We start from the raw sequence: 9,158 nt of genomic DNA, 5'->3' as shown, positions 1-9,158 counted from the left end.
ATTCTCTTTGGTGACATTTCAAACAGCATATGTTTTAGTTTGAAGTAATATATTTCAGCTTCATAAGGAATAACAACATAAATAACCAAAGTATGTATTAGGAAATAAATCCTTGAGTATTTCTCCTGAACCAAATTATTTTCTGAGCAAATTCTGTTTTCTGAAATAGAGACTGACTCCTTCAAAGAATAACTCTATCCCTTTGTCCTGTCACTAGGACTAGGCAGTTCTGTAAGGGGATGGTGGTGTTCTATTATAATACTGACATTTAGTGATTGAAAACAACATTTTTAATGAGGCTTGCAAACTTTTAATTTCTGTGATTTTGTCTATGTAACACTCTGCCAATAAATCAATCAACAATATCGATAAAATCAGCAAAAACAGGTATCACTGAGTTCACATTCATTCACTCAACAAATTTTTATTGAATCCCTACTATGTGCTAGATACTAGTCTAATCACAATAAACCAGAACAACCTTTTTGACTTCAAGAAGCTCAGATTCCAGTAGGGGAGACAGACAAAAATAAATAAATATGTAACTAGACCTGGAAGAGTGACTAGCATATAATTGGCTTTCAGTAGCTTTTACAAAAACAGTTTTTATTGAAGTAAAATTTCTATAAAGTGTGGTAGGCAAGATGATGTCCCCCTAACAATGTCCGTGCCCTAATCCCTGGAATCTATGAATGCTACTTGACAAGGGGAATCAAGGTCATGGATGGGATTAAGAATGCTAATAAGCTGACTTTAGGGTAAGGAAATTATCCTGGATCATCTGGAGGCACCCAAAGTCATCCCAATGGTTCAGAAGAGGAAGAGGCAGGCAGTGTCAGAGCAATGCAGTGTGAGGAAGCCTTGAATGGCTTTTGCTGGCTTTGGAGACAAAAGGGAAGCACAAACCAAGGTATGTGGGCAGCCTCTAGCAGCTGGAGAAGACAAGAAATGGATTCTCCCTGAGAGCTCCAAAAGGAAGAAACCCTGCCGACACATTGATTTTAACCCAGTGATACCTAGTTTGGACTTCTGATTCCCAGAATTATAAAATAGTAAATCTGTCTGTCTTAAACCGAGTAAGCTGGTAACAATTCGTTGCAGCAGAGATAGGAAACTAATACAAACAGTGAAGTTTATAGATCTTAGCATATAAATCAATGTCTTAATAAATACCTTTACTCATGCAAGCAACCAAGCTACAGATATTTCCATTACCACCATCATATTTTCTTCACTGAGGCTTTCTAGTCAAACCATTCTCCCCCAAACAGAGGGAATCGCTGTTCTAATTTCTATCATATTAAATTACTTTAGCTTGTTCTTGAACTTCACATAAACCCAGTCATAGAGTATGCATTCTTTTGTTTCTGGTTTCTTTCAACATTCTGGTTTTGAAGTTTATCAGAGTTGAATCTATCTATTCAACCCCCCACCCCTTTTTCAAAAAGTCTTTTTGGCCCGGCTGTGGCCTGTGGGATCCTAATTTCCCCGACCAGGGATTGAACCCACAGCTCCTGCAGAGGAATCAAGTGGAGCCTCAGCCACTGGACTGCCATGGAGGTCCCAGTAGTTCATCCCTTTTTACTGATAGTAGTATTGCATTCAAGCACACAGTCAGGTTAGATCAGGGCAATGCCTGAAATCAGAACTTCTGTCATAATTCACTGGTCAAAGCTGTAGCAGCACCTACCCAGATTGAAAGGGATAGAGAAATAAATCTGTCTCTCTTAAAAATTATTTTCCAGTTTTAAAACTGAAATAAATTTTAATATACACGATGCAAATATACAGCATTTTGCAAATTTTTCACTCAAAGGGGTCTCTCTATTTGAGGAAATCAGCGTGTTACACTTTGAGAGATGAAGTGCAACAACCTGGGCACCAAAATAAAAAAATGAAATTGAATCAAAAAATGAAAGAGTTATGCAAGGTGATGCAGGGCAGGAGATCAAAGGTGAAGGATCATTACAATATTCAAAAGAAATCCAAAATGACGGCTACATCATGGTCTCATTAATGTTCCAAAAGTGCCTCTCTTTGGGTAAACTTGAGCATTTTGGCAGACATTCAAGCAGCTTTGTCAGTAAAAAGATTTTTACATGACTACTATTGCTATTCCCATGATTAACTTCTATAGGTGGCATGGTGTTGAGAACACAGGAGGTGCTAGTTCTGCAGAATACACTTGGGTAACTGCTCTTCAAGCTTGTTTTCAGCAGCCGTTTCCCCTCCTCATGCTACATCCTTCTGCTCCTTGTCATGGGACCTGGGTAGGCACTTCTTGCCACTGCCTCCGCCCACAACTCTGCCCCTTGAGGTGAATGGCAAAGGCCCTATTGTGGACCAAGCTGTCTCCTCAAATTCATATGTTAAAGTCCTAACCCCAACCCCTCAGAATGTGAAGGTATTTGCAGATAGTGCCTTTAAAGAGGTGATTAAGGTAAAATGTGATCTTGTGGCTGTGCCCTATTGCAATATAACCAGTACCCCTTCTAAGAGGGCTTCCCTGGTGGCTCAGATGGTAAAGAATCTGCCTGCAGTGCGGGAGACCTGGGTTTGATCCCTGGGTTGGAAAGATTCTTTGGAGAAGGGAATGGCTACCTACTCTAGTATTCTTGCCTGGAAATTTCCATGGACAGAGGAGCCTGGGGGGCTACAGTCCATGGAGGTCACAAAGAGTCAGACATGACTGAGGGACTAACACTTATAAGAAGAGGTTAGGACAGGGACACGCACAGAGGAAGAAGACAACATGAATACCCTGGGAGAAGATAGCATCTACAAGCCAAGGAAAGAAGCTGCAGAAGGAAGTCCTGCTGACATGGTGATCTTGGACTTGTAGCCACCAGAACCAGGAGGAAAGAAGTTTCTGTTGCGTAAGACACCTGGTCTGTGGTATTCACTATAGCAGGCTTGGAAAGTGAAAATGAATACAGACCCATGCAGAAGATGGGAGATATTATTGTGGCAATATATGGAAAGTACCATCTGGTACAGTGAGGTTTAAGCCCCTGCTTTCTGTTAGTTTTCCGTTTGTCCCATCTGTTTTTAGTTCTATTCCTCCCCACTCCCCACAACCTTTCTTGCCTTCCTTTGTTTTAGTTATTGTGATTATGTTTGCAATTCTACTGTTCCTCCTTTTAAGCTCTAACTCTGTGTATTCTTTTAGTGGTTGCTCTAGGTGGTGTTTTGCATCCTTATTTTATCACAGCCTGCTTAGAACCAACATTGTACCCCTTCACCACTTAAGAGACTTGTAACAGTATGATTCTTTTGTGCTCTCGTCATATATTTTTCTTCTATGTATTTCATAAACATTATCTTTTAAAGAAACTAGGAAAAAAGAAAATAGCCTCATATTTATGTATGGATGGAGCATTTCTGGAGTTCTTCATTTCTTTTTGTGGATCTGACTTTTTTATGTAGCACTTCCCTTCAATCTAAAGAATTTCCTTTAGCATTTCTGAAAATAAAGGTCTGGTTGCAGAAAAGTTCCCTGAATTTTATCTGGAAAAACACACACACACACACACACCTTAATTTTACCCTCATTTTTGAAGCATATTTTCACTGGATATAGAATTACAGTTTGACAGAAAGAGACTCACAGATTTAGAAAATGTATGGTTGCAGGGCAGAAGGGATAGTTAGGGAGTTTGGGAAGGTCATGTACAGACTTCTATATTCAAAGTGGATAACCAACAAGGACCTATTGTATAGTACATGGAACGCTACTCAATGTTTTATGCCAGCCTGGATAGGAGGGGGTTTGGGGGAGAATGGATACATGTGTATGTATGGCTGAGTCCCTTTGCTGTTCACCTGAAACTACCACAACATTGTTTTTTTTAATTAATTAATTTATTTTAATTGAAGGATAATTGCTTTACAATATTGTGGTGATGAAACTACCACAACATTGTTAATTGGCCATCAGTTCAGTTCAGTCGCAGTCGTGTCTGACTCTTCACGACCCCATGAATCGCAGCACACCAGGCCTCTCTGTCCATCACCAACTCCCGGAGTTCACCAAGACCCACGTCCATCGAGTCAGTGATGCCATCCAGCCATCTCATCCTCTGTCGTCCCCTTCTCCTCCTGCCCCCAATCCCTCCCAGCATCAGAGTCTTTTCCAGTGAGTCAACTCTTCGCATGAGGTGGCCAAAGTACTGGAGTTTCAGCTTCAGCATCATTCCCTCCAAAGAAATCCCAGGGATGATCTCCTTCAGAATGGACTAGTTGGATCTCTTTGCAGTCCAAGGGACTCTCAAGAGTCTTCTCCAACACCACAGTTCAAAAGCATCAGTTCTTCGGTGCTCAGCCTTCTTCACAGTCCAACTCTCACATCCATACATGACCACTGGAAAAACCATAGCCTTGACTAGACGGACCTTTGTTGCAAAGTAATGTCTCTGCTTTTGAATATGCTGTCTAGGTTGATCATAACTTTTCTTCCAAGGAGTAAGCATCTTTTAATTTCACGGCTGCAGTCACCATCTGCAGTGATTTTGGAGCCCCCAAAAATAAAGTCTGACACTGTTTCCACTGTTTCCCCATCTATTTCCCATGAAGTGATGGGACCGGATGCTGTGATCTTCATTTTCTGAATGTTGAGCTTTAAGCCAACTTTTTCACTCTCTACTTTCACTTTCATCAAGAGGCTTTTTAGTTCCTCTTCACTTTCTGCCATAAGGGTGGTGTCATCTGCATATCTGAGGTTATTGATATTTCTCCCGGCAATCTTGATTCCAGCTTGTGTTTCTTCCAGTCCAGCGTTTCTCATGATGTACTCTGCATATAAATTAAATATACTTATATGCAGAGTACATATGCAGGGTACTTATATGCAGGGTGATAATATACAGCCTTGACATACTCCTTTTCCTATTTGGAACCAGTCTATAAAAAGTTTAAAGTTTGAAAAAAAAAAAAAACTATAGTTTGCAAGGTTTTTTAAATGTTCTTTTGCTATGGGTTGATTTGTGTGTCTCTCCACCCCTCCTATCTGCTCCAGATTCCTTTGTTGAAGTTTCCATCCTCAGTACTTGACCTTATTTGAATATAGAGTCTTTACAGACGTAATCAAGTCAAATTCTGTCATTAGGGGAGCCTAATCCAATATGATGGGCCTCCCTGGTGGCTCAGATGGGAAAAAATCTGCCTGCAATGCTGAAGACCCGGCTTCAACTCCTGGGTGAGGAAGATCCCCGGGAGAAGGAAATGGCAACCCACTCTAGTATTCTTGCTGGGAGAATCCCACGGACGGAGGAGTCTGGCAGGCTACAGTCCACAAGGTTGCAAAGATTCGGACATGACTGAGTGACTAAAACACACACCCCAATGTGATATGGTGTCCTTAAAAAGAGAGAAAATGTAGATAGACAAGCACAGAGGGAAGACATTGTGAAGACGAGCCAGGAGAAGGCAGTCATCTGCAACCAGAAATAGAGACCTGGACTAGACCTCCCTGCATAGTCCTCAGAGATAATCAGCCCTGGCAAGGAACCAACCAACCCTTGATTCTGAACTTCTTGCTTCAGCACTGTGAGACAATAACTTTCTGTTGTTTAAGCCGTCCCGTCTATGGTACTTTGTTATGGAAACCCCAGCAAACTAAGACACTTCTTTTCACTTTAAAGATCTTGTTCCACTTTCTTCTGGCCTCTGAATCTTTTCTAACGAGAAGTTAGCTGCTATGATTATTTCCCTATATGTAATGTTTCTTTTTTTCCCTCTGGATACTTTTTAAGATTTTATTTTAATCTTTGATTTTCAGTAGTTCGAAACTTACAGGGCCCAGTGATCCTGCTTGGAGGTTACCTGTAAATTAATTTTGTCATCCAATTTGGATACATTTTTTCCATTACGTCTTAAAATATTTTTTTCTGCCTTATTCTTTTTCTCTTCCCTCTGGACTTCAATCATCAAAGGAAATAATAAGACTCTTTTCATTTTTTTCCAATATTTTTTATTTCGGTTTTTCAATTTGAATAATTTCCATTTATCTGTTTTTAGGATTTAGTTCTTTTTTGTATTTTAATTCTTTTCTAAATCTTTTTCCATTCATTTAGTTCTTTTTAAAATATATTTTCCATTTCTCTGCTGAGACTCTCCATCCATTTATTCTATCATTGTCCATATTCTCTTGAACAAATTTACAGTAGCTTTTAAGACCCTTTATCTGCTAAATCCAACATCTGGATCATTTTGGAGTCTGTAGCTATCGTGTGCTTTTTTGTGTGATTGTGGGTCACATTTTCCTTCCCCCATCACTAGGAATTTGTATTATCTGCAGGACATTTTAGGTAGCAAATTGTGAGGAGTCAGAAATATATTAAATTTTGTTCTGGCAAGCAGGTCAATTTACTGGTGAATCCTTTTGATATATTTTGCTTTTGTCCTGTCCTGGACAAGTTTTATTCTTGGGAGTGCTACTTACTCGTGAGCCTTTCTGGGTGGTACTTGAAAGCCCAATGCTCAGCAAGGTCTCAGCTCTGGCATGGCTGGATTCCAATTCCTCCAAGAACAGCCTGGGAGTATTTCCATTCAGCCCTCTGACACCCAGTGCTTGTTCTCTGCTACACCCTTGGAGTCTTATGTTGCTTGTGTCTGTCCAGCACCCAGACAAGTACTCCAGGGTACTCAGCATATAAGTATGTGGGGACCCCTCTGTACCGCTTTCTCTTAGCTGTCCCATGACACGTGCATTCCAGCCACCTCAGCAGCCTCAAGGTACTCTGCCTCCTCGGATCACTGAGATCTTTATTCTCCTCCCAGGTTCCACATTTCTGGGTGGTCAGGAAACTGCCCCAAGGAAGAAAACTGCAGTCCCTGTGCAGCTCACTTTGTGTTTCCTGTCTTTCAAGCATCAAACCACTGCTATCGTACAATTCCTGAAAAAAGTTTTTATTTGTCCTGGTTTAGAGTTGTTCTTGGTAAGAGAATAATTCCAATACCACTGAATCCACCATAGCCCAAAGTGGAAGTTCAACACTCAAAACATTTTTTATGCATAAATGAATGAATTTGACTTTGCCTTCCTAGTGTTCAAATCTGGCACAATTGGAGCTTAATAAATGTTTGTGAGATAAATTTCTAAGATTTCAAAGAAAATCTGCCCTTAAACTCCAATATTGGTCCACTAAAACGTGGAAGATAGGAGTAGCAGAAGGTACTAAGTGTTAGTATGGAACTTTTTTTTTTTCCCGATTTTTAGTTGGCTTGCACTTTGTGCAAATGAAATATTTCTGTATCCAGAGATGTTTTATTGGTAAACTCTACAGAGGAGATTCCTCTACAGAGGAACACTGACACAGTGCAAGTTACTTTCTAGGTGGAAGGAAAATTGACGTCTGCAGTAGACTTGGCTGGGAAGAAGCAACCATGTTGTTGAGATCAGATGAAACATAATTTTCTGTGAGGAATAAGAAACAGTGAGTTGTTAAGAGATTCATATCTTATTTGATTGGGGATGTCATCATCAGCTCCCCAAGGAGCTTTATGAAGAGGGCGACCCTCTCTCCTTTTTACCTTGTTTTCTGAGGGATTTTTTTTGTGGTTTCTTACCAGACCCAGCTGGGTCTAAACAAGACAAGACCAGCTGGGGGAATCCTTCTACAATTGGGTCCTACAGGTCCATTCTGTGTCACCAACTAGGGTGGGAGGGGCCAGCATCAAGCTTATTCCTCAGTGGAAGTCTACCACTTTGAATAGCATGGTGACACCTCAACTTTATGCTAACAGAATAAAATGTTCATTGCTTCAAGTTTCCATAATGATAAAATATTCACTTTTCTTCTTTTCAAACTGAGATTCCCTCCAGAATATCATTGGGGGAATCCACTGTGATTTATTGTCATAGCTTTGATACCCACTCTTTTCCTTTAACCCTTTTACTCCAATTCTCTGCGCATCACATGGAGATACAAATCTTTGTTCTTGTTTCCTAGAGAAACAAAGAGGCAGCAGAGTTAAAATTTGCTAATAAATCACATGATCATCTGTAGTACGAATTTTTATTTAAAGACAGAACTAGAAATATGCAGATCTCCCTAGCTGCCTGAGTCCTGACACTTCCTCCTTTGGAGAATTAATTTGATTCAAGACTCTGGAAAGCAAGAAGATGAATTAGTTATTAATAAGATTGATTTATGCAAAGGAAGCCACAACAATGAATACATTGTGCATTATGCAAAGCAGAGGCAATGTACTTCAGAACAAGAGTCACTTGAAATCTTAATTACAGGTTATATATTGAAGTACATGGCAATGACAATGTCCTGCATTTAACCTCAGAGATATCAAATGAAAACCAGGTTTGAAAGAAATGTTTAAAAGAGTTATTAAAAAATCACAACACCTAAATCGTTATGAATTTATATGGATTTCTTGACTTAAACGTGATGAGATGACACATGATAGAGGACAGCTGAGCACATTTACGTGTGCCTTTCTGCTCCACAACACACCTTATATGCTTAATGAGGATGTAACCTTCTCTGTTATAATATAGCGCACATCCCAGCGGGGAGGAGGCAGCCATTAATACACAGCTGTTGGCTTCTGTGTAATAGAGATATGGAACAAAACAGCCTCTATTTTGCTGTTGCCTTTTTTTTGAAACAGCAGTGAAATTTCCTACAATAATAGTAATGATAATAATCTCTTACAGTTACTCAGTGATTTACAGTATGCAAAGCTTTTGGAGATTTAAAATAACAGTGGCTACCAGTTGTTCACTGTGTTTCAGGCACTTTCTTAAATGCATCACATTTACTGTCAGCTGAACTCTTAACAGCCACTCTAGGAGGTAGCCTTTGTTTTTTTTGGTTTTTTTTTTTTTTTTGTCATTTTCCAGATGAGAAACTGAACGCTGAGAGATGAAGTGACTTAACTAAGATCATGTAACTTGTTAAGAGGTCAGAGCTGAGATCTGTGTGACTGCAAAATCCATCGTTAGATGTCACAAATAGATTTTAACGTTAAATACTTACAGCTGCTCACTGCCGTGCTCCCAAAGTGTTATGATTTGAAAAATAATGTATTTACATAAAAGGACAAAAAATGGAAAAAGCTGTTGTCTGGTTAAATTTTCTTCTCTTCATTTGCTTAATTTTCCTCGTATCTTCAACAGGCCCATATACCATCACCTCAGACAG

General features: G+C 39.7%; 1 pseudogene; it reads right to left on the bottom strand.

Annotated features, from left to right (window-relative positions):
• Window positions 1-1,859: 1,859 nt before the first annotated feature.
• Window positions 1,860-2,373, bottom strand: LOC133254417 (calmodulin-binding transcription activator 1-like; annotated as a pseudogene).
• Window positions 2,374-9,158: the final 6,785 nt, after the last annotated feature.

The sequence above is a fragment of the Bos javanicus genome, chromosome 9, assembly GCF_032452875.1.
Source record: "Bos javanicus breed banteng chromosome 9, ARS-OSU_banteng_1.0, whole genome shotgun sequence".
Lineage (NCBI taxonomy): Eukaryota > Metazoa > Chordata > Mammalia > Artiodactyla > Bovidae > Bos > Bos javanicus.
The sequence above is the reverse complement of the archived record's forward strand: the minus strand, read 5'-3'. Positions and strand labels throughout refer to the sequence as shown.